This window comes from Aegilops tauschii, chromosome 6, assembly GCF_002575655.3.
Source record: "Aegilops tauschii subsp. strangulata cultivar AL8/78 chromosome 6, Aet v6.0, whole genome shotgun sequence".
In the NCBI taxonomy this organism is placed as follows: Eukaryota; Viridiplantae; Streptophyta; class Magnoliopsida; order Poales; family Poaceae; genus Aegilops; species Aegilops tauschii.
Genome location: NC_053040.3, coordinates 398,857,379 through 398,883,905, shown reverse-complemented (window position 1 = coordinate 398,883,905; position 26,527 = coordinate 398,857,379). Strand labels below are relative to the sequence as shown.

The 26,527-nt window shown below is 44.9% G+C and overlaps 1 long non-coding RNA gene across 1 annotated transcript; it reads right to left on the bottom strand.

Moving 5' to 3' along the window:
• Positions 1-24,419: 24,419 nt before the first annotated feature.
• On the bottom strand, positions 24,420-25,660 carry LOC120965891 (uncharacterized). Its single transcript, XR_005758876.3, has 2 exons — positions 24,887-25,660; positions 24,420-24,754 (listed from the first exon to the last, which is right to left on the bottom strand). It is a non-coding gene; the product is annotated as an uncharacterized lncRNA (long non-coding RNA).
• Between the last annotated feature and the right edge of the window lie 867 nt (positions 25,661-26,527).

Sequence of the window (26,527 nt, the reverse complement as noted above, 5' to 3'; positions counted from 1 at the left end):
GCAATCGTTTGCTCGCAACACACACGGCTTGTTAGCCGTAATCATCTGTGTTGTTATCGGTCTTCGCACACATTTCCGATTACAGACCTGTTTGCCGCGTATCACACACATCTTGTTAAGTTGAACCATTTCTGTTCTCATGTCTCAACGCAAACAGTTCATCCGAGTGAACCACATGCCATATATCGCACACACCTTAATCTGGCTGACCGTTTCTTTTGTGTTGCCTAATCAGACACAGTACATCCGAGTGAACCGTATGCTGTATATCACACACACCTTCATCTGGCTGCCCGTTTATTTTGTTCCTCCTCATCGCAAATAGTTAATTGAGCTGAACCGTATAACCTACATTGCACACACAACTAAAATCTGAACCGTGTTTGATGCATCCTCCATCGCATATGTTTTGCACCTTTTTGACGGGTTTTTTACACCACCGTTTGCGATTATGGCATCGCACACAGTTTCGTCGAAGGGTCTCTAATTTTAGTGTCGCGTTAGCAGCAACCTACAGTAGTGTTCCGACAGTTTTCCTCTTTGATTCTCCTTCGAGCAAGTTCAACCTGGTGATCGATTTCATCATTCCTTTGGTCACACAGCTGAGATACTTCCATTTTCAGTTGCGAGAGCAAGTCAATTTTGTCATTTCTCATGACACTGACTGTCTTAGTGAGCTCAACAATTCCCTTGTTTAGATCTTTACTTTCAGATGCAGTATGGGCATCTGTTCTTAACTGCTCGAGGGTTTGGTTGTCCTTAACTGCCTGATTCAGCTTCTTCATGATTTTCCTCAGCTCAGAGAAATGTTTCGTTACCATTTTGGTAACATCTTTAGGAAGTCCCAGACTGTTCTAATCAACAGATTTTGCATCATAGGCAGCACTCTCAGTCACATCGATTATGAGATTGAAGCCATATTTTTGTTCCTCTATGGGAGCAGGAACACTTGGTTTGGCCTTCTTAGTGGTAGCTTCAGCTTTTTCTTCAGTTCGCAGCTTTATCTTCGGTGCAGAACCCGAAGGTTTGTCATTGACTGGAGTAGGTGCATGTCTTGGTGATTTTCTTGTTGGGGGTGAAACTTTGCCTGATGAGGAAGTCTTGTATGGGTTGTAAGAAGAGCATGTTGATCATAAATGGGTATTTCTTCGGGAGCACCTTCATGGGAAGACTCATTAGACGAGTCGGGAGCAGCCTTCTTGGATTTCTTGTCCAGAGATTTCTTTTGGGAAGAACATTCCGTCTTCTTTTGCACGTCTTGCTGAGTCAGTGCGACGTTTTTAGCTTCTACTTGATTTTTGTTCATTCGCCTAGCCTCTGGCTTTTCTTTTGCCTTTGCCCTCTGGGCAACTTCTTCAGGGAAATCAGCAATGGTCTTGAGGGATTCAGGGTGAGCAGTTGGTGGCTGAGGGAGCCTGACATTCTCATCGTCTAGGCCGAGGCAATTCTCAGCAATACAGTCATTCCAAAATGGTGTGAATGCAAACAGGATCTGATACTTTTCTCGAACGTTTTCGTAGTTGAACCATTTCTTCGCCTAGTGATGGCGAATTCTTTGCAGCCTGTTATTTCATTCGATTGTTGTTTCAACTCCAGGTGGAGTTCTGTAGCCTTCTGGCTCAAACATCTCAGCAGTGGTATTTTTCTCTCTGCCATGACCACCCTTCTTGGGATTTCCATCAGAGAACATGGTGAGGGCATCAGTGATTAAGTCATGCTCGGGCTGACTGTGAGTAGATGGAACATCTTCTTCTTTGGATTCTGACTCGGATTTCTTCTTCGGTGTCTTGGGTGGCTTTGATGATTTTCCTCCACCAGTCAGTCTCATACAGTCTGTTCTTGGTGGTGGCTGAGGCAAATCTCCTTCAGAATCTGTCTACTCATCCGAACTTAGAGCCATGACCAACTTGTGAAATGCAGGAGATACGAGGGAAAACAAGGTAGGGTCATAAACATGCACAGAAGCATTTTTGACAAAAAGCATGAATGTTTTTCAGAAGGAGCAAAGGAGTCCAAGGTACACTTTGGAGAAGATATCACCGATAGATTTGCAACATGCCATAGAATGATCAAGGCAGGGTAGAACTATATAATCTTTCGGATAAGTATTCATGAACCCTAGATCCAGGAAAACTAGTACGAGGGAGAAGCTACAAATCATACCAGTTATAACCTAATGAAACCTATGGATCTACCGCAACAAAATAATTCAAATAGAATGCATTGGTAAGAACTGCCCTAGAACAGAGAAGGGGATAGGGACAGTTCCAGATCCAGGTGCCCTAACTTGGCAGCAAGGATCGAGTACGCCAATGCGGAAAAGAGGATTTACCGCACTAGCACGACCAACGACGGGGAAGCTTCACCGGAGTTGCACGGCGAGGCACTTTGATGGAGTTGCTTCGAGTTCGGGCTCGGGATGAGGTGGATGAAAGAAAGAGGAACAACTGAGGAAGAAGACACCGGGAGGGGTGTTTATAGCCAGAGAGCATAACCACCTCACTAAAATCTACGGCCTATAGACGCGGGATGTTCCACATTCAACGGACATGACAACGATCATGGGGATCATGTGCACGTGGCAACCGTTTCCTACGAAAATCTCAAAAACTGAGTGGGAGACCGAAAGGTTTGAAGAAGGGAAAATGCCAAAAACAAATTAAGGTTCAAAGTTGATTTCTTTCGCGACCAACGACGTCGGACAGAAATTTTCTTCGGATCAAATTGCATGCTTATGACGGACAACACAAATTGGACAAGAAAGAATGGAGGGATAAAAGGGACCGAAGCAAAACACTCAGCCAAACGAAAGGAAACACAAAAACCACGGAGCTATGAGTGAGTTGCAATATAGAAAAAACACAAATACAGTGAAACGAAAATCAAAACAAATGAATGAAAACACAGAGAACAAGCACCAACAATCTTGATTTCGGGACTAAGGATAAACAAATAGAATCCCTAAGATAATTCCTGCAAGAAGGGTTAGTTCTTTTTCACAACCCACACTTGCATGGGCAACGAGGATCTCATTTGCTTAGTCTGAGTAGGAACATTCCTTCGACGAGATCTGTAGATCACCTATTTATTTTGAAAGTAATCATATGAATGCATTAAAGTTATTTCCAAAGACATGAGCATAATGATATGAGGAGGTACGCATGTACTCCTTCTGTTGAGAGTTGAACTGAATTCCATTCGAGGAAGTTTCAGTTTGAACTCGAGAATGATAATTATTTCCTTGAAGAAAATCACTTTGCATATTCAAGTTAGCAGTGAGAGATAGATTTTAAATAATGCACTTCTTCACCCAGATTTGTTTCTTGGGTGTGCCAGACCTATAGTTAGTTCCAACATACCGAGCAAACACCTTACCCTTCTTTTGTTTGAAGAATTTGTAGTTTGAGTCATCACACTCGTCGGAGATAACAGGAATGGATGAGTCATATCCAGATAGAGTTGCGGTTCGAGAGTTTTACTTTTGGCAAGAACCCAACTTGTTCGTGGATATTGCTCGGGAGTCCAGTAAGTTCCATCAACATAGAGTTTTCTTTTGAAACCCAAACCTTCCTTTCGAGGGTTTTTGTGCGGTATAGACTTCTTGAGCACATCACACAAAGTTTGATGCCCTTTGAGGCTCTTTAGCATTCTTGTCTCAAGCAAGTTCTTTAATCTACAACTTCCGTCAGAGAGAGCGACAAATTCCTCGGGAGAGGGGTTAGAGATATCATTCGTAGTTGTTGCAATGTTCTCGTTGATAGCATTGGAAGATTCAGCATTAGAATCAGCATTACATCATTCTAGACATAGTAAGCAAGGAGGCACAAAGTCATCAGGAAGCTGATTGGATTGCTTGGCGAAGAAAGAAGCATTTTCTTTCGCTAGCACGTTATGATACTCTTTCAATGACTCGAGTTCTTGATTCATGTTAAGGAGTTCATCTGACAAACTCTCGTAGTCAACTGTAAGTGAATCATATAGGTGAGAAAGATCATCAATAGTTGAAGAAAAGGCATCATGCTTTTCGATCAACTTTTGATTCTTCTCCCATCTCTTCGACTAGTAATCCTTCAATTTTCGTAAGATTGTTCTCAAGTCTTTCAAGTTCATCTTGTTGAGATTTAGCAATCTTAACCAATTTATTCGGTGCTTTGGTGATACTTGATCCTTTGAGGTTTTTGCCATGAGACAGAATGCGCTAGGTTCATCACCACTTGAAGGATCATCATCAGTGTATGATTCGAATGATTTCTCAGATGATTCATAACCCATGAAAGCATTGCTTCTTCCTATCCTTCTGTTGCGCTCTTCATCTTCTGACTCTGATTCGGAAGTTTCATCTTCATATTCCAGGTTCATATCAGGGCATGCTCTATTCAGTTGTGATATTCTCTTCATATTTGATTCGGTGGTTGCTCTTGCTTTCACGTAAGTGACTGATCTCGTCGAAGAAGATGAGAAAGATTCATTTTTGTTCGAGAGCTTAGTATGACGATCTATTCGAGTGAATCCACTGCAGTGAAGATATTTTCATCTGTTACAAGGTTTTCCTTCCCAGCTAGGACAGTTTGCTATGAGATGACCGAATAGTTTGCACTTGAAGCACTTCATTTCTTTCGGAGGTAATTTCCTTGATGATTTAGGCAAATCAAAGTCATCATTCGTGAGGCACAAGTTCTGTCTTCTGAGATCACTTAACCTTTCCGTGAGCATTTCTAGTTCCCTTGTGATAGTGTGTTGATTCTTGACGTCTTCTTCTTCTTCTTCTTGTGAACTACCATAATGTGAGAGAATTTCTCCTTCACTTTCCGAAGAAGATTCTTGATCTGCATTTTCTAGTTCCATCTTTTCTTCATGAATTGACAACAGCGTCATGACCTCTACATAGAAGTTCTTCATAGTCTAGTATTAGCTTGCTTTCTGCTATGATGGGTTCGAAGGTTGGATGAAGAGCGCTTAGCAGCTTGTTGACCACATCTCTATCGATGATATCAATTACTCCTCTATGACAATCTTTCAACAATGTTGGTCAATCGATCAGTGAGTTCCATAGCGATTTCCTTGCGAAGGCTTCTAAAACCAGCAAACATAGCACGAAGCATTTGAGTGTGCGGGTCTATTCTGGCAATGAATTCTTCATGAGCATTTTTTGATGGCATCCCAGAGTTGCTTTGCAGTGTCAAGGGTTTGGAACCGAATGAAAATGTCTTTTGAGATACTTTCACAGATAATATCTTTTGCTTGTGCATCCAGTTGCAGTACATCTTTGTCATCAGAAGTTGGAGCATCAGGGTGGTGAAGTGTGTATCCATTTTCCACAATCTGCCACAGTTCTAAGTTGGTGGCTTGAAGTCTGATTCTCATTCTCTCTCTCTCTCCAGTAGAGATAGTCATTTCCATCAAAGATAGGAAACCTTTTAGAGTGTGAGGATCTACCTTCATACGACATACTCAAAACTCCAAGGATGTTAGACCTTTAATAAGCAAAGACAGGGAGTACCCGCTCTGATACCAACTGTTAGGACCGAGAGTATGTCGACCAGAGGGGGTGAATGGGAGATTCAAAAATTCTTGCGAATGTTTTGAACCGAACCCAAACACAATAACGAAAATAAAGGTTCGATGAAAAGAGCTTAATCAAATTTGAACCTGGGGATCATTTCCATCAAGATAGCGAGCAACAATAGATCAAGCATAGGCTACCACAGGTGTAACACCCCGCATGTAACTTGCCATATTTGTAACTCCGACTCTTGCCATTTCCGGCTATGTGTTATGTTTTTCCCTCCGTTGTCGGGTTTTGTCTTTCGTTTTGTATTTTGTCATGTCATGCATTTTCATATCATGTCATCATGCGCATTGCATTTGCATACGTGTTCGTCTCATGCATCCGAGCATTTTCCCCGTTGTCCGTTTTCCAATCCGGCGCTCCTATCTCCTCCGGTGCACCCCTCTTGTTTTCTTTCGTGTGCGTGTGTCAAACTTTCTCGGAATGGACCGAGGCTTGTCAAGTGGCCTTAATATACCACCCGGAGTCTACCGGTCAAATTTCGTTCCATTCGGAGGTCGTTTGGTACTCCAACGGTTAACCGGGCATCCGCAAAGTCCATTTGTGTGTCCAGCAAAAAACCCCTCTAAAACCAGCCCAAAACCCACCAAACTCTCTTCCATGCTCTAGGTCGTTCGATCACGATCGTGTGGGCGAAAACCGCACCTCATTTGGAGTCTCCTAGCTCCCTCTACCTATAAAACTCCATCTCCTCCGAAAAACGAAATCACAGACGAACCCTAACCCTCTTCCTCCGCGCCGCGCCGGACGCGTCCGCTCCGGCCGGACAACGTCCGCCGCGCCGCCCGGCCAACCGGAGCGCGCCACGTCGCCCGCCGTCCTCGCCCGCCGCCGCGGGCCCGCGGGCCCGCGCGCCCCTCCGCGCCTAGCGCGCCGCCTCCCCGCGCCGCTCCGCCGCCTCCTCGGCGCGCCGCCGCCGCCGGCCATCGCCGCCTCGCCGCCGCGCCTCGGGGGCCCTGCCGCCCGTGCCCGCCGGCGCCGCCCCCGCCGGCGACCGCCGCCCTCCGGGCCCCCTCCTCCTCCGGTGTTGGCCGCCACCTCCGGCCTCCTCTTCTCTTCCTCCGGCCGACGTGCTCGAGCTCCTGTACCTCGCCCGATCCAGATCTCGGTACCCGTTGACTTTCTCTCGAACCCCCCCAAATTTCTTCTAAGTCCCCAGATTTCATCTGCATATGCCTCTGTTCATAGCTCCGTAACTCCGCGCATGTAGCTCCGATTCGCGCGTGTAATATGTCAAATTGTTCACCGCGTGATGCTCTTCATTTTGTTCAATTGCACCATGTTCATTAGAGGTCATCTTGATGCCCAAATCTCTGTTGTAAGTGGGCTATTTGCTGTTAATCTCTGGTTCTTAGCAGAACTTGGAGATTTGTCATTTTGGTATCATTAAATCTGTGCTTCTTTTGAGCATGAGCTCTACATGTGTTTTGAAGTATGCCATGCCATCTTTCCAGTGGTGTAGTCCATGTATTTGTTTGACCTCTGTGGTGACTAGCACAAGCATGCAAAGTAGGCCCCGTAATAATTCTGATTTCAGGGACTTGGTGATTTCTCCAAGTCCTTGTCTGCTGTAATTTTGTTGCCATGTAAACTTGATGCTACAGAGCGATCCATGCATATTTTGGAGATGTTCATGAAGGATGTTTTGTATCTATAGTTGTAATTGATCCATTCCTGCAATTGTTTGCAATTATGGAGTGCCATAGCATGACTCAATCTTTCTCTACTTTTGCTATAAAATATTTCCGGAAAATTCTTAACATGATATGCAATTTTGCCATGCTTATTGTAGTTGATCCTTACATGATATGTATTTTTTCTTGCCATGGTTAGCTTCATAAACATGCCATCTTGCTGTAGGTATGCTTGTTTTGTAGTGCATTGCTCTGTAGTGAGTGCATCAAGCTCACAAAGAGGCCTACATATTAATATTTCTGCCATGCTCTGTTTTCTGCTAAGTCTGAAACCTGATAACGAAACTTGCTATGTTAACATGCTTGCCATCACATCTTCTGGTCTTTTTTGGCTTATGGTCCGTAAGGGACTTTTGTCATGTGCATTTAGTAGAACACTTCCATGCCTTGTTTTGCTATGTTAAGTTCCTGTAGCATGTTGATTTCGTGCTCTGAACATTTCTACCTGATGCTGATTTCTGCCATGTCCAGTTTTTCACCGTCTGTGAACCTGTAATCTTTTGCACTTTTGCCATGCTTGTTTGAGCTTGATATGTTGTGAACTAGCCGTAGCTCAGTGTTCCTCTTTTGTCAAGCATCTCCTGTAGTTTACTGTCATATGCTTTTTTGCTATGTTGGGGTGCCGTAGCATTGTTACTTGTTGCATTTTAAGTGCTATCTTGCTGTTTATCGCAGATTAGTGTCATTTTTGTTTTGCTTGCCATTTGCAAACCGTGCATCCGATTCCGGTGATCTTTATATCGATTTGGACCGAAATCATCTCATCTTTCCAGTGGCATGCTTGGTTTGCCAAGTTACTTCCATGTTCATCATTTTCCTTCCGGAGCACGCATATGCATCGCATATCATATCTTGCATATCATACATGTTTTGCATCATGTTGCTTGTGCATTTCTCGTTGTTGATTGTGGTTCCGTTTGTTTGTGTTCTTGTCTTGGGTAGAGCCACGAGATGAGTTCGTGAACGAGGAACCTGTCGAGTACGCGTACGAGGATCAAGCTTTCAACAACTCTGAGCAAGATGACCACCCCTCGAAATCACTTCTATCTTTGCTATGCTAGTTGTTCGCTCTATTGCCATGCTCGCTACCTATCACTTGCTATATCATGTCTCCCATTTTAGCCATGTCAGCACTAACCATCCTTTCCTAGCAAACCGTTGTTTGGCAATGTTACCGCTTTTGCTCAGCCCTTCTTATAGCATTGCTAGTTGCAGGTGAAGTTGAAGCTTGTTCCATGTCGGAACATGGTTATGTTGGGATATCACAATATATCTTATTTAATTAATGCATCTATATATTTTGGTAAAGGGTGGAAGGCTCGGCCTTATGTCTGGTGTTTTGTTCCACTCTTGCCGCCCTAGTTTCTGTTATACCGGGATTATGTTCCTTGAGTTTGCGTTCCTTACGCGGTCGGGTGATTTATGGGACCCCCTTGACAGTTCGCCTTGAATAAAACTCCTCCAGCAAGGCCCAACCTTGGTTTTACCATTTGCCGCCTAAGCCTTTTCCCCCGGGTTTTCGCGAGCCCGAGGGTCATCTTTATTTAAACCCCCGGGCCAGTGTTCCTCTGAGTGCTGGTCCAAACTAGAGCCACTTGCAGCGCCACCTTGGGGAAACTCGAGGATTGGTTCCAGCTGTACGTAGTGTTCATCCGGTGTGCCCTGAGAACGAGATATGTGCAGCTCCTATCGGGATTTGTCGGCACATTCGGGCGGCTTTGCTGGTCTTGTTTTACCATTGTCGAGATGTCTTGTAAACTGGGATTCCGAGACTGATCGGGTCTTTCCGGGAGAAGGTTTATCCTTCGTTGACCGTGAGAGCTTATGATGGGCTAAGTTGGGACACCCCTGCAGGGTATTATCTTTCGAAAGCCGTGCCCGCGGTTATGAGGCAGATGGGAATTTGTTAATGTCCGGTTGTAGATAACTTGTCACTTGACCCAATTAAAATACATCCACTGCGTGCGTAGCCGTGATGGTCTCTTCTCGGCGGAGCCCGGGAAGTGAACACGGTCTGAGTTATGTATGACGTAAGTAGGTGTTCAGGATCACTTCTTGGTCATTGCTAGATGACGTCCGTTCCGTTGCTTCTCTTCTCGCTCTCATTTGCGCAAGTTAGCCACCATATATGCTTTTGCCGCTGCAGCTCCACCTCTTTGCACCATCTTTTCCTACAAGCTTAAATAGTCTTGATCTCGCGGGTGTGAGATTGCTGAGTCCTCGTGACTCACAGATTCTACCAAAACAGTTGCAGGTGCCGACGATGCCAGTGCAGATGATGGCGTCGATCTCAAGTGGGAGTTCGACGAGGAACATGGTCGTTACTATGTGTCTTTTCCTGATGATCAGTAGTGGAGCCCAGTTGGGACGATCGGGGATCTAGCATTTGGGGTTATCTTATTTTCATCTGGATTTTGACCGTAGTCGGTCTATATGATTGTATTTTGGATGATGTATGATGATATTTATGTATTGTGTGAAGTGGCGATTGTAAGCCAACTCTTTATCCCATTCTTGTTCATTACATGGGATTGTGTGAAGATGACCCTTCTTGCGACAAAACCACTATGCGGTTATGCCTCTAAGTCGTGCCTCGACACGTGGGAGATATAGCCGCATCGTGGGCGTTACAAGTTGGTTATCAGAGCCATCCCCGACTTAGGAGCCCCCTGCTTGATCGAATCGCTGGCGTTGTTGAGTCTAGAATAAAAATGTTTTGAGTCTTAGGATTATATATATCGGAGAGTAGGATTCTTTTTACTCCTCAGTTCCTTCGTCACTCTGGTGAGGTCTCCTGACGTAGAAGTTTTGACTATCCTCTCCTCAAATTTCACAAAAAAAAATTCTAGGATCACGCGGGTAACTTGGAATCGTTCCGATGGCTTTGTGACGAGAACATTGTTCTTGGTGCCTCCTGTCATTTAGGGGTTGTGGCAGTGTCCCGGGGAGTTGAGCTCCGAGGTGTTGTCGTCACAATTTTATCGTTGCAGTTCTGGAATACCTGAGTTTCGCCAACATCGAAATCTCTTTTATGCAGTTGTTGGTGAGATCACCTCGACGCCACCCAGTACTGGGGCGGGAGTTCGGGAGTATTGCCATAACTTGTATAACGGATGTTTTTCGAAGGTTGAGGTAAACGATTTCCGAAGATTTCTTGGTTATGTGTTGACGGATGGATACAGCTGGATCTAGGGATTGTTAGTTTGGGTGATATATTTTGTGTCCCCTGTATCCCCTACACCAGATTGCATAACCAGAAAGTTTCGGGAGTTTATAAGTGGGAATTCTAGTAGACTTAGGATATCTTTCCGACAGACGCATGATATGAGATTGGGGTTCGACGTCTAGTGGTCCGCCTTTCCACGGTTGATTTTACAGTGGTCTCGTTGAGTCTTAAAGATTCCATGGCTTTGCCGACTCGGGGACGCTTCGTATGTCATGTGCACAGCCTTGTACATGATGGTGCTGTACGATTGAGCCCGCGTGGGCCCCACCACGAAAACTTCGGACGAAACCTCTTTCATATGTTTGTTCCGGCTTATTCTGCAAGCCAATACTTTGTTTTATTCTATATTGTGGTATTCGAGTTGCTTCGAATTCATATGATCATTCCATATCTTTTTCAAGTGGCTTCTCAACTTATGGAAGTGTGATGATATACTACGGAATTCATTCGTTCATCTTCGTTCGAATGTTTATTGTGAAGACTATATGTTGCAATTTCTATCCATTGATTCTACTTATCTATTTGTCTATCAAGATGCTAACGGATGTCACCCTCTTCAGGATGGCTCCGCCAACGCGTCAGAATCCGGATCGCAATGAAGGGAGTCAAGCGAACCCTCCGCCACCACCTCCACCTCCGGAGGCATGGCAGGCAATCATGGCAGCCACCAACGCCAATGCTCAGATGATTCTGCAACTCTTGCAAGAACGTACTCAAGGGCAAGGCAATCAAGGCAATCAAGGCAATCAAGGTCAAGGCAACAATCAGTTTCACTTTGCCACTCTCAACCAGTTTCTCGCAAATCAGCCCAAGTCTTTCAGCTACTGTGCCGAGGCCACGGATGTCGATGATTGGCTCGTGGACATCAACAAGCATTTTGAATGTAGCAATGTCAGGCCTGAGGACTTTGTCAAGTTCGCTTCTTTCCAGCTCAAGGACCAAGCTGCTGATTGGTATCAACAATACAAAGATTCCAGAGGAGGTCGTGTGATCACTTGGACTGACTTCTGTCGGGACTTCAAAGCGCACCACATTCCACAAAGTATTGTTGAGAGCAAGCGTGAGGAGTTCCGCAATCTCAAGCAAGGCAACATGTCTGTGTATCAATATAACATTCAGTTTCAGAAACTTGCTCGCTTCGCTAAACAAGACGTTCCTGATGAGAGAAGCATGATCTATCACTTCAGAGGTGGCCTTAAAGAGGATCTGCAGTTAGCTCTCGTTCTTGTTGAGCATACTCAGTTTGATCAATTCTACAATATGGCACTGAAGCAAGAGGCTGCTCAGCTCAAGTGTGAGGCTTCTAAGAAGAGAGTCAGAGACGCAGTTCAGTCTTCTTCTTCCTCACTTGTGACAGCTAAGCAACAGAAGTTCTGGTTGCCTCCTCCTCCTCCGTTTCGTCAGCCTTACCAGCAGAAGAACAAAGGTGGCCATGGTTCTTCCAACTCTTCCAACTCTGGCTATCAGAACAAGTCTCAGAATCAAGCTCCAAAGTCCAATGCTCCTTATCACCGTCCACTCTCAGAGGTGACTTGCAACAAATGTCAGCGAAAAGGTCACTATGCTAACAAGTGCTTCAACCAGAGGCGTCTTCCTCCTCCTCCTCCTGTCAGATCTTCCAGCAATGCAGTGGTCAAGCATAATCCAAAGTCTGCTAAGGTGAACATGATGAATGCAGCTCAAGCGGAGGAATCTACTGATGTGATAATGGGTAATCTTCCTGTTAATGATATTCCTGCAAAAGTTCTTTTTGATACTGGTGCATCTCTTTCTTTCATTTCAATACCTTTTGTTTCCAAGCATGAATTTGTGACGGAAAAGATCCCTATCCCGTTGAAGGTTGTGTCTCCGGGCAAACAAATGACATCTAATAATTGTGTCCCGGATGTTTCCATCAAGATGGGCGACTATATATTTCTGTCTAAACCAGTTGTTCTTGGTGACTCGGATATTGATCTAATTCTCGGGATGGACTGGCTTTCTAAGCACAAGGCTCAACTTGATTGTGCTGCCAGGGAAATTCAATTGACACACTCTTCTGAGGATGTGATTATTTTGCCGCTCGTGATGAAACCATTCGGTTTTTCTCTCTCAATGAGAAGGGTGAATTGAATGCCATCTCTCAAATTCCAGTCGTTTGCGAGTATCAAGATGTCTTTCCAGAAGAGCTTCCGGGTATGCCTCCTCATCGGCCAGTTGAGTTCGTTATCGAACTGGAGCCTGGTACTGAACCCGTTTGCAAGCGTCCATACAAGCTTGGACCCAACGAGCTGAAGGAATTGAAGAAGCAGCTCAATGAACAAGAACGTCTGGGTTTGATCAGACCGAGTTCTTCTCCATGGGGTTGTGGTGTTCTTTTTGTCAAGAAGAAGGATGGCACGGACCGACTTTGTGTCGACTACCGTCCATTGAACAAGAAGACAATCAAGAACAAGTATCCACTTCCCAACATCAATGAGCTATTTGAGCAACTCAAGGGTGCTAAAGTATTCTCGAAGCTTGACCTTCATATGGGTTATCATCAGATTCGCATTCGTGAAGAAGATATTCCCAAGACAGCATTCGGAACAAGCTTTGGTTCTTATGAATATACTGTCGTGTCTTTCGGTCTTGTCAATGCTCCTCCAGTGTTCTCTCGGATGATGAATTTCATCTTCAACCCCTATACCAATGAATTCGTTTTGGTGTATCTCGATGATATCTTGGTCTTCTCCAAGAATAAGCAGGATCATGCCAAACATTTGCGATTGGTGCCCGACAAGCTCAGAGAGTATCAATTCTATGCGAAGTTCTCTAAATGTGAGTTTTGGTTCGATGAAGTTCTTTTCCTTGGTCACATCATCTCTGCCAAGGGCATCGCTGTTAACCCTGAGAAGGTGTCCGCAGTTGTGGATTGGGAACCTCCTCAAAAGGTCAAGCAGCTTCGAAGTTTTCTGGGTCTTGCAAGCTATTGCCGAAGATTCGTTGAGAATTTCTCCAAGATTGCAAAGCCTCTTTCCAACCTCCTACAGAAGCATGTGAAATATGTCTGGTCTCCTGAGTGTGACGTCGCTTTCAACACTCTCAAAGAGAAACTAGTCACAGCTCCTGTCTTGACTCCTCCTGATGAGTCCAAGCCGTATGATGTTTTCTGTGATGCTTCTCTCCAAGGTCTCGGTGCTGTATTAATGCAAGAGAAGAAAGTTGTGGCCTATACCTCTCGGCAGTTGAAGCCCAACGAAAAGAACTACCCCACTCACGATCTTGAGTTGGCGGCAGTTGTCCATGCATTAAATAACGTGGAGACATCTCTTGTTGGGAAGACAAGTGGACATTTTCACTGATCACAAGAGTCTCAAGTATATCTTCACTCAACCCAACCTCAACCTCAGGCAGACTCGATGGGTCGAAATGATTCAAGAGTACAATCCGAGTATCGAATATACTCCAGGCAAGGCCAATGTCATTGCAGATGCTTTAAGCAGGAAGGCTTATTGCAACAGCTTAATTCTCAAGCCTTTCCAACCGGATCTTTGTGAAGCTTTCCGCAAGCTGAATCTCCAACTTGTTCCTCAAGGCTTTCTTGCCAACCTCATAGTATCTCCTACTTTGGAAGATCAAATTCGTGAGGCACAACTCCTTGATGCCATGGTGAAGAAGGTGAAACGTGGTATCGACAAGGGTCTTTCCAAATACAAGTGCTATCGCATTGATGACAGAGACACTTTATTCTTCGAGGACCGGATTGTGGTTCCTAAAGGTGATCTAAGGAAAGTCATAATGAACGAGGCGCACAATTCTCTCCTTTCCATTCATCCTGGAAGTACGAAGATGTATCATGACCTCAAGCAGTTGTATTGGTGGACTCGAATGAAGCGGGAGATTGCTCAATTCGTGAATGAATGTGATGTCTGCCGAAGAGTGAAAGCAGAACACCAACGACCAGCTGGTCTCCTCCAACCTCTTGCTATCCCAGAATGGAAGTTTGATCATATTGAAATGGACTTCGTGACTGGATTTCCAAAGTCCAAGCGCGGAAATGATGCTATCTTCGTTGTCATTGACAAGCTCTCTAAAGTGGCTCATTTCCTTCCAATCAAAGAATCCATCACAGCAGCTCAGCTGGCAGAGCTCTACACCTCCAGAATTGTCTCTTTGCACGGCATTCCACAATTGATTTCTTCTGATCGTGGAAGCATCTTCACCTCTAAGTTCTGGGACTCCTTCCAGAAGGCCATGGGCACAAACATTCGCTTCAGCACAGCCTTCCATCCTCAAACTAGTGGCCAAGTCGAGCGAGTCAATCAAACTCTTGAAGATATGCTCAGGGCTTGTGTCATTTCCTTTGGCATGAAATGGGAAGATTGTCTTCCTTATGCTGAATTCTCCTACAACAACAGCTTCCAAGCGAGTTCGGGCAAGGCCCCATTCGAGATTCTCTATGGCAGAAAGTGTCGTACTCCTCTCAATTGGTCAGAGACTGGTGAACGCCAACTTCTTGGCAATGACTTAATCACTGAAGCTGAAGAAATGTGTAAAGTCATCCATGATAATCTCAAAGCCGCGCAATCGCGTCAGAAGAGCTACTATGATAGTAAGCATCGTGATTTGGCTTTCGAGATCGGAGACCATGTCTACCTCCGCGTCTCTCCAATGAAAGGCACTCGTCGCTTCGGTATCAAAGGGAAGCTTGCCCCTAGATACGTGGGTCCTTTCAAGATCATTGGCAAAAGAGGCGACCTCACCTATCAACTTGAGCTTCCTTCCAACTTCGCGAACGTGCACGATGTGTTCCACGTGTCACAGCTCCGCAAGTGCTTCAAGACGCCTGAGCGCACTATCAACTTCGAAGAGATTGACCTCCAGGAAGATTTATCTTGTCATGAGCACCCCGTTGCTATTCTTGAAGAAACTGAGCGCAAGACTCGCAACAAGTCAATCAAATTCCTCAAAGTGAAGTCGTCGCACCATTCCGACCGGGAAGCCACCTGGGAACGCGAGGACCATCTCCGTTCCGAATATCCGGAGTTCTTTCAGTCCTAGATCTCGGGACGAGATCCTCTCGTAGTGGTGGAGTGTTGTAACACCCCGCATGTAACTTGCCATATTTGTAACTCCGACTCTTGAAATTTCCGGCTATGTGTTATGTTTTTCCCTCCGTTGTCGGGTTTTGTCTTTCGTTTTGTATTTTGTCATGTCATGCATTTTCATATCATGTCATCATGCGCATTGCATTTGCATACATGTTCGTCTCATGCATCCGAGCATTTTCCCCGTTGTCCGTTTTCCAATCCGGCGCTCCTATCTCCTCCAGTGCACCCCTCTTGTTTTCTTTCGTGTGCGTGTGTCAAACTTTCTCGGAATGGACCGAGGCTTGTCAAGTGGCCTTAATATACCACCCGGAGTCTGCCGGTCAAGTTTCGTTCCATTCGGAGGTCGTTTGGTACTCCAACGGTTAACCGGGCATCCGCAAAGTCCATTTATGTGTTCAGCAAAAAACCCCTCTAAAACCAGCCCAAAACCCACCAAACTCTCTTCCATGCTCTAGGTCGTTCGATCACGATCGTGTGGGCGAAAACCGCATCTCATTTGGAGTCTCCTAGCTCCCTCTACCTATAAAACTCCATCTCCTCCGAAAAACGAAATCACAGACGAACCCTAACCCTCTTCCTCCGCGCCGCGCCGGACGCGTCCGCTCCGGCCGGACAACGTCCGCCGCGCCGCCCGGCCAACCGGAGCGCGCCACGTCGCCCGCCGTCCTCGCCCGCCGCCGCGGCCCGCCAGGCCCGCCGCCGGCCCGCGGGCCCGCGCGCCCCTCCGCGCCCAGCGCGCCGCCTCCCCGTGCCGCTCCGCCGCCTCCTCGGCGCGCCGCCGCCGCCGGCCATCGCCGCCTCGCCGCCGTGCCTCGGGGGCCCCGCCGCCCGTGCCCGCCGGCGCCGCCCCCACCGGCGACCGCCGCCCTCCGGGCCCCCTCCTCCTCCGGCGTTGGCCGCCACCTCCGGCCTCCTCTTCTCTTCCTCCGGCCGACGTGCTCGAGCTACTGTACCTCGCCCGATCCAGATCTCGGTACCCGTTAACTTTCACTCGAACCCCCCCCCAAATTTCTTCTAAGTCCCCAGATTTCATCTGCATATGCCTCTGTTCATAGCTCCGTAACTCCGTGCATGTAGCTCCGATTTGCGTGTGTAATATGTCAAATTATTCGTCTCGTGATGCTCTTCATTTTGTTCAATTGCACCATGTTCATTAGAGGTCATCTTGATGCCCAAATCTCTGTTGTAAGTGGGCTATTTGCTGTTAATCTCTGGTTCTTAGCAGAACTTGGAGATTTGTCATTTTTGTATCATTTAATCTGTGCATCTTTTGAGCATGAGCTCTACATGTGTTTTGAAGTATGCCATGCCATCTTTCCAGTGGTGTAGTCCATGTATTTGTTTGACCTCTGTGGTGACTAGCACAAGCATGCAAAGTAGGCCCCGTAATAATTCTGATTTCAGGGACTTGGTGATTTCTCCAAGTCCTTGTCTGCTGTAATTTTGTTGCCATGTAAACTTGATGCTACAGAGAGATCCATGCATATTTTGGAGATGTTCATTAAGGATGTTTTGTATATATAGTTGTAGTGGATCCATTCCTGCAATTTTTTGCAATTATGGAGTGCTATAGCATGACTCAATCTTTCTCTACTTTTGCTATAAAATATTTCTGGAAAATTCTTAACATGATATGCAATTTTGCCATGCTTATTGTAGTTGATCCTTACATGATATGTATTTGTTCTTTCCATGGTTAGCTTCATAAACATGCCATCTTGCTGTAGGTATGCTTGTTTTGTAGTGCATTGCTCTGTAGTGAGTGCATCAAGCTCACAAAGAGGCCTACATATTAATATTTCTGCCATGCTCTGTTTTCTGCTAAGTCTGAAACCTGATAACGAAACTTGCTATGTTAACATGCTTGCCATCATATCTTCTGGTCCTTTTTGGCTTATGGTCAGTAGGGGACTTTTGTCATGTGCATTTAGTAGAACACTTCCATTCCTTGGTTTGCTATGTTAAGTTCCTGTAGCATGTTGATTTCGTGCTCTGAACATTGCTACCTGATGCTGATTTCTGCCATGTCCAGTTTTTCACCAAGTCTGTGAACCTGTAATCTTTTTCACTTTTGCCATGCTTGTTTGAGCTTGATATGTTGTGAACTAGCCGTAGCTCAGTGTTCCTCTTTTGTCAAGCATCTCCTGTAGTTTACTGTCATGTGCGTTTTTTCTATGTTGGGGTGCTGTAGCATTGTTACTTGTTGCATTTTATGTGCTATCTTGCTGTTTATCGCAGATTAATGTCATTTTTGTTTTGCTTGCCATTTGCAAACCGTGCATCCGATTCCGGTGATCTTTATATCGATTTCGACCGAAATCATCTCATCTTTCTAGTGGCATGCTTGGTTTTCCAAGTTACTGCCATGTTCATCATTTTCCTTCCAGAGCACGCATATGCATCGCATATCATATCTTGCATATCATACATGTTTTGCATCATGTTGCTTGTGCATTTCTCGTTGTTGATTGTGGTTCCGTTTGTTTGTGTTCTTGTCTTGGGTAGAGCCGCGAGATGAGTTCGTGAGCAAGATGACCACCCCTCGAAATCACTTCTATCTTTGCTATGCTAGTTGTTCGCTCTATTGCCATGCTCGCTACCTATCACTTGCTATATCATGTCTCCCATTTTAGCCATGTCAGCACTAACCATCCTTTCCTAGCAAACCGTTGTTTGGCAATGTTACCGCTTTTGCTCAGCCCTTCTTATAGCATTGCTAGTTGCAGGTGAAGTTGAAGCTTGTTCCATGTCGGAACATGGTTATGTTGGGATATCACAATATCTCTTATTTAATTAATGCATCTATATATTTTGGTAAAGGGTGGAAGGCTCGGCCTTATGCCTGGTGTTTTGTTCCACTCTTGCCGCCCTAGTTTCTGTTATACCGGGATTATGTTCCTTGAGTTTGCGTTCCTTACGCGGTCGGGTGATTTATGGGACCCCCTTGACAGTTCGCCTTGAATAAAACTCCTCCAGCAAGGCCCAACCTTGGTTTTACCATTTGCCGCCTAAGCCTTTTCCCCCGGGTTTTCGCGAGCCCGAGGGTCATCTTTATTTAAACCCCCGGGCCAGTGTTCCTTTGAGTGCTGGTCCAAACTAGAGCCACTTGCAGCGCCACCTTGGGGAAACTCGAGGATTGGTTCCAGCTGTACGTAGTGTTCAGCCGGTGTGCCCTGAGAACGAGATATGTGCAGCTCCTATCGGGATTTGTCGGCACATTCGGGCGGCTTTGCTGGTCTTGTTTTACCATTGTCGAGATGTCTTGTAAACCGGGATTCCGAGACAGATCGGGTCTTTCCGGGAGAAGGTTTATCCTTCGTTGACCGTGAGAGCTTATGATGGGCTAAGTTGGGACACCCTTGCAGGGTATTATCTTTCGAAAGCCGTGCCCGCGGTTATGAGGCAGATGGGAATTTGTTAATGTCCGGTTGTAGATAACTTGTCACTTGACCCAATTAAAATACATCCACTGCGTGCGTAGCCGTGATGGTCTCTTCTCGGCGGAGCCCGGGAAGTGAACACGGTCTGAGTTATGTATGACGTAAGTAGGTGTTCAGGATCACTTCTTGGTCATTGCTAGATGACGTCCGTTCCGTTGCTTCTCTTCTCGCTCTCATTTGCGCAAGTTAGCCACCATATATGCTTTTGCCGCTGCAGCTCCACCTCTTTGCACCATCTTTTCCTACAAGCTTAAATAGTCTTGATCTCGCGGGTGTGAGATTGCTGAGTCCTCGTGACTCAAAGATTCTACCAAAACAGTTGCAGGTGCCGACGATGCCAGTGCAGATGATGGCGTCGATCTCAAGTGGGAGTTCGACGAGGAACGTGGTCGTTACTATGTGTCTTTTCCTGATGATCAGTAGTGGAGCCCAGTTGGGACGATCGGGGATCTAGCATTTGGGGTTATCTTATTTTCATCTGGATTTTGACCGTAGTCGGTCTATATGATTGTATTTTGGATGATGTATGATGATATTTATGTATTGTGTGAAGTGGCGATTGTAAGCCAACTCTTTATCCCATTCTTGTTCATTACATGGGATTGTGTGAAGATGACCCTTCTTGCGATAAAACCACTATGCGGTTATGCCTCTAAGTCGTGCCTCGACACGTGGGAGATATAGCCGCATCATGGGCGTTACAACAGGTTTGACAAATAACAATGGTAATACAATATGCACACAGATATAGTAACATGAGAGAGCACAAGATAAGAATTACAGCGGAACTAATCAAGGGAAAACTGTGACGAGGCAAAAGAAAGATGGTGACAGGGAAAACACTCTCGATATGACAGGCGAGAATGAAAATGAATGATATTGAACAGATTACACTTAATGATGAGAATGCATCAGGATAAGCGACGAAAGATAATAGATTGTCATGACAAAAAAGATATAACCGAAGGATATGCAATAAGCTTGAACTGGTCAGATAAACTATCATCACAAAACACGAAAGTAAACTGCTGAAGTAAATGCAGTAAAGTAGAATGGACCAGTGGTGCTCGATGGTGACATGTGAATTAGGCAGACCAGTTTGCCCTTCTGCCAAAGGACTACGTCCGGTTGGAGGGGTTGTGACTTAACACGGAAGATAAACTCTCTTCGCCCTATTCTCCTTCAACTCAGAGCTGATGAGACTCTAGTTGATTTCACTCGTAGTAGATACTTGTCAAAAACTTCAAACCTTCGGACGACCTTCGCGAACCACAATCACTCTTGGTTGCTGAAGATCTTTCTTGGTGAAGACAACAACTCTTCAACACTCGAGCCAACACCTATCCATCTAGAGAGTGCACAGCTCTCAAGAGTAATAGGTACAAGAACTCTAACTAAGAACTACTGTGATGCTCTACCACTATCTAAGTTTGGGCTCTTGATTTTTATCTCGGTGGATCTTAAACTCAAATCACTTGGAGAGGGGATGCTCAAATCAATCTTCTCGGAAATCTTATGCGGAGCAGCCAACGAACAACATTGGAGGGGTCGGGTGGCTATTTATAGCCGCAGCCTTCCCTGAAGGGAAATGGCCAAATTGGACATGTGGAGCAGCCAATGGCCGAACGACACGAGTCCAACGGTCAGAAATTGAGCACAATGATAACATTACTTGCAGAGCAAGTAAAGCTAACTCCTCAGTTCAAAAGATATCTCCTACAGCACAAAGAACAACATCTACTATTTTCAGGTAATCATTTGAAGCATAAAAAGATTTCTCTCGCATCTTTCATAGGTTTTGGGTAAGCATCACAGCGAATCTAAGCTTCCAGAACCTATACCCCTCTTAATAGTACGGAGGTCCTATGACTCAAATAAATGAAAGAAGAAGAACGAAATGAATACTACATCTTCACTTTGTCTTCGACTTCCATTCATTGTAGTCATTTTCCTTCGGACAAAATCTCCAAAGCAATTGCTTTACATCAGCAATAATTTTTGAGGGGCTAACTCCTTCACATCAATCTTCTTGCATACATGTCTTCAATAGATGTAGCTCATTCTTCTCTGCAATGCAGATATTCTTCGGTGAAGTTCCTCGAACTTGACACTGGCAACATCATTCTCTTCAATACTGCATGGACTATTTTTCTCTGTGTGCACTAGCAAACAAATCAGTCCATGCATGTTTCTTTCAACAATCTCCAGAACACAGGAGCGCATGTATTGCACCAATAGATTGGCTTTAGTGCATATAAAAAAATCAGCGGCGATGAGAGTGATTGCATATGGTGTTCCCGCCAACTACATAGATACCACAATCAAATGTGTTCGTGTCTTTGCGAAGACAATGGTCCGGGTGTTTGGCCTGGAGTACCTTCGAGCTCCAAACGAATAAGACACAAAGAAGATCATGAATATAAGTTAGTTTTGGATCCTATCTTGCAAGTTGTATACACCTATTACGTGTTATGTTCCGCATACCCCAAGGTGACAATAATTGGGATTCACTCCGGTGATGACCGTAGTACGAGGTGTTCATGTATTCACTATGTGTCAATAATTTGTTCCAGTTCTCTTAAAAGGAGGCCTTAATATCCCTTACATTTCCTTATGGACCCCGCTTCCACGGGAGGGTAGGATAAAAGATGTTATGCAAGTTTTTAATATAAGCATGTATGGATATATATGGAATACATGCCTACATTGAATTGATGAATTGGAGATATTGTGTATCGCTCTAGGTTGTGACTGTTATCTGATGAATATCATCCAACAGAAATATGCATCGCTGATCCAATGCCTACGCTTTTCTCACATTGATCTTTTCTAAGTTACTACTGTTGGTGTTGTTGTTGTTGTTGTGATCACTACAAAACAGTTCATGTTACTATTGCTACTATTATCGCTACTATCAAAACTATCAAGCTGCTTTGCTACTAAACACTTTCCTGCAGAGATATTATTTTTCAGGTGTGGTTGAATTGACAACTCAACTGCTAAGGCTCATAATATTATTTGGCTCCCCTTATGTCGAATCAATAAATTTGGGTGAAATACTACCCTCGAAGACTGTCGCGACCCCCTATATTTGTTGGTTATCACACACCGTTACCAAGACATGTATTGTATTGTTGTCACTAAGGTTTAAACAACGGGGTTTTGTCATATTGATTGACTTCTTCCTATCTACATTATGTCATCTTATTGTGATACTATGTAATGCAAACTTAATACCTTGGGATGCATGCTGGATAGCAGTTTTGGGGTGGAGTATTAGTAGTAGATGCGGTACAATTAATAGTCTACTTATTACGGACGTAATGCCTATATGAGATTATACCATGAATGAACATAATCAAAAATATTGCAATTTGGTTGATTGCCCTACTATAATTTGTTTACCATGACATTTGCATGTTTTGAAAGAGATGTCACTAGTGAATCTATGGCCCCCTGAGTCTATTCTCCATTACTGAATACTTCTGCACAATTCCTATCTTTATTTTGTTGTTTTACCTTGCTACTATGTATCTCTATGACTAGTGTTTCATCTTGTAACTAGCAAGAAATGGGATTAACAACCCTCTTGTCGTGTTGGGGACAAAAAAATTTGTGCCATGTGTGTAGGTGTTGTAGGCTTGTCTAGCTTGGAAGCTCCTACTGGATTTATAACCTTGGTTCTCTAACTAAGAAAATATTTGTTGTTATTTCCTTCACCCTTCTCTTGGGCGAATCCCATCAACTCCTGCGGGGGTAAGCAGCTATTCATAAGCTACCTCAGTCACTTTTTTCCTAACCATCAGATCGACATCCAATGGTTATGGATTCCTCTTCTTACTCAAGCCCGCCTATCTTCGTCCTCACGCAATTCTCGGTCAACCCAGCCCTACCGCCTGCCTCCACCCCCACCCCCGCGTTAAGTTTCTTACTCGGTCCCGCTGGCTATTTTTGGCTCCCACTCGTTCACACCTCAGCTTCGTCGTGGCTGATGCTCCTCGTGTCATCTACGTCTTCAACCTCGCGCTTCGCAGGTAGCTGACAATTAGCAAACATGATGTTTGTGTGATTTGATTAACAAGTGATAGTTGCTGATGCTTTTCTTTTGATTTGTGTCCATCACACGGACGAGCAAACACAGTAACACATGTGAATGTGCAACCAATGTGTCAAGAACCAGTGATGAACAAGCTAAGCAAAGCAATGAACGGCAAAAAAGGCCAGTTACCATATCAGGTGTAACCTATCCTGCTACGTTTGTCTAAAGAGATGTATAAGCATGTTTTCGGTATGTACACCTGCCTTACTCCATGACAGCGCTCGCACGATTCAGCCATCCGGTTAAGCTCCGTTTCATGTCGCTCAATAATGGCTCAGACACAAATACCACTTGCGACACAACCATCACCAACACGTTTGTCAAAAATGAAAAGATTTTACAACGTGACACATGTGGTAAGCAATCAAACTATTCAAAAGATGAGAAGATTTTTTTTAAACAATAGACCGCCTACGGGTGCGGTGAACCGAGGAGCAGTTGTGGCAAAGCAACAGCCGCACGGTACGTAGCATCAGTATGAATCTTCTTTCTGAAGCCTACAGAACAAAAGTCGTGCATGCATCATCAGTAATATCGGGTTTATGCCGATCCTACTTATAAACCCTTGCCAAGCATCTGTTGGTTCTACCCATGGTCTATTTATTAAAGCTCGTCAAGGGTTTGAATTCTAGTTGTATTTTTCTTCTTCTTATATTTTCTCTCTTTTACTGTTCCTGTTGACTTCAGGCATTCATCTTTTCATGTGTCATTTCTTTCTTTCTTTTGCCTTCTTATCATCAAATAACTTGTTTGCTATTTTTAATTTGCCACTAACTACCATCGTGAAATGTTACAACAAGTTTTTTTCTATTTAATAGTTTTCTATCCTAATAATTTCTAATATACTTTCAATGGTAAGTGATGTAGTAATATTTGGGTTGAAAATAAAAGATAAGCATAACTGCCTCGTTACATAGAAGGAATATTTTTCACCTACTATTGTAAAATTTCCCCGACTTCTGTAAAAATGTGAAAGTTTTTCTCTAAGAAATATTCTACACTAGCATGGCTAAAATTTTCAACAATCAATCTAAACATTTTCCTCTGACAGTGTTTTTTCAGTTAGGTGTTCCGTTTCCATGTGATATATCTACTGTAAATTACTAAATATTTTATATGAAATTGTATCATAACTTTACTTTTAGTTCATTAATAGTATTGACATATTGTACGTTCAACTTCGATTTGTTCTTCTAGTAGCTTTTTTGGTGGCTTATGGTGTTCAAGTTTTCCCTTTCGTGATTCGGTCCTATTGGGACATTAAAATCTAGATATTTATATTTTACTTCTTGATATGATGATTGAAACTGGATTTGAAATTATATCATTTTGAAATCCAATAATTGTCTGCAACATAGTACAAATTTTCATAGTTATCACACTGCTGAACTTCATACTATGCTACATTACTCAAATCATTATTCATTACTCAAGCAACTGTGATACATCCATGTATATGAATTTTTTATCTAGCTAGATTCCAGGTTTAGTGGTAGTCATCCGCATACATAACATTGGCATCCCTCGGGTATGTACTTGGGAGATGGGCCACCGGGTGGGGGGATGAACTTCTTGCAGTACGCTCGGCAATCATTGTTGTTACAATGTCCCTTTTTGAGGATATGGTTGCATACTGGCTTAGAAGTTGCCATAGCTGTATATCAAAAGGAAGATATTGTATATTAGATCAGTTATGAAATATATATATACATATGTCAGAAATTCACACGCCTTACTAGTGTAGATAACTAGGCACTAGAGGTCATGGTATTGACCGACTAGATACCTGACGATAGCATCAAGAAGGCAAATGCCAGGAATAGGATTTGTGTGCTCCTCATTTCTTGTTACAAACTTAATGCTAGGATTGAGTAGCTACAATGGCGTTTTTGTGATCTTTGGGCTGTTGAGTGTGGTACTCAATGGCAAATGATGCTCCTTTTATAATGGACAGAGAATAAGATAAGGAAACATTAATTGCAACTGATTAATATTTCCCTCAAAAAAAGTAATTGATTAATATGATTCGTGGTGAAGAAGGGACCAATACTATTAATTAACTTCTATAGAACGGCGAGTCAGATATGCACGTCATACCATTTCCCGATCAACAGCCATCAGATCAAGTAGAAAAAACCACAAAGCAGACTTTCATCCATAATTTAAACAAGATTTTTTGCCGTCAGGATCTATAACGAAGGTATAGCATATGTTTCTGTTTCCACCATATTATTACGGAATGTTTTAGCTAAAAGGAAAAGAGAAACAACAGCAAATGGATGTGGCTTACCTGCTCCCGAGTCGTACTCCCATCTGTGCTCCCAGCAAATCCAGCGACGCACAGCATGCCGACTTCGTTTCCTTCAAAATGAAAAAAACAGCCATTCCTCCATCCGTTTCCCCTAAAATAAACTGTAAGAACGATAGAAAAAAGAACAGCAAGAACCAGATGGATCATGCTTTAGGCCACCATCAACGCGCGACCCTATCATGTCCGCCCGTGTCCGTTTGGATCAAAACAGACAGATGACACGGCACGGCGCGCGACCGCATCCTCAAATTATGTTGGTTTGGCGTCCGGCCCACCCCATTTCCAACGCAGACATGCGCTCGGTTTATGTCCACACGGACGCCAAACGAACGGGCACGCGCTTGCGGGTCGTCCGCCTTGGGGACGTGTGGCGGCCGCCCAACTACCACCACCGCCCAAACTAAATGCGCACGCGCGGTGGGCCTCGGCTGTCATACACACATCCTGCGGTCGTCGTCCGTCTTAAATTGGAAGCCGTGGACCGGCCAGTCCATAGTTTCCACTTCCTGGCCGTCTTGCCTCCTTGAGTGCGGACAAGCAAACCCTAGCCCTCCACCTCTCCGTCGGCGACAATGGTGAGGCAATGGTTCCCCGGCCGCAAGACGAGGCACGACCATGAGGCCGGGTCGTCGTCCGGTCGCCGTTGCCGCCCCTCCACCCCGCCTCCACCTCCACCTCCACCGCTCACGTTTCATATCGCGTCGGGCGGCGTCCCACCTCGCCAGCGACCGCATGTCAAGGCAGAGGTGTGCCTGCGCTACTGGGAGACGCGCACACCGTTGTCGTGGGGCGACGTGCTCCTCCCCAACAACTGGCACCTCTTCGCGGATCGCGTTCCAGTCCCATCGGTCCCGGTGAGCAGCCACGCCCGCCGGGAGGAGAACCATCGTCGTCGGGCCCGCCTGCCCCCAGACCTCATCGACGACTCGAGGTACGCCGTGGGCTCGCCGCTGTGGGATACGTGGCTCCGCAACGAGCACGACATCCGGCGGCAGTCCTACTTTGTAGGCCGTCCGCAGAGCCTGCGGCGCCCGTGCGTTGACATCCGGCGGCAGTCCTACTTTGTAGGCTAGGAGTGTGCCCTAGGCGCGCGGCCACAGGTAGGTTTGCGGCCTC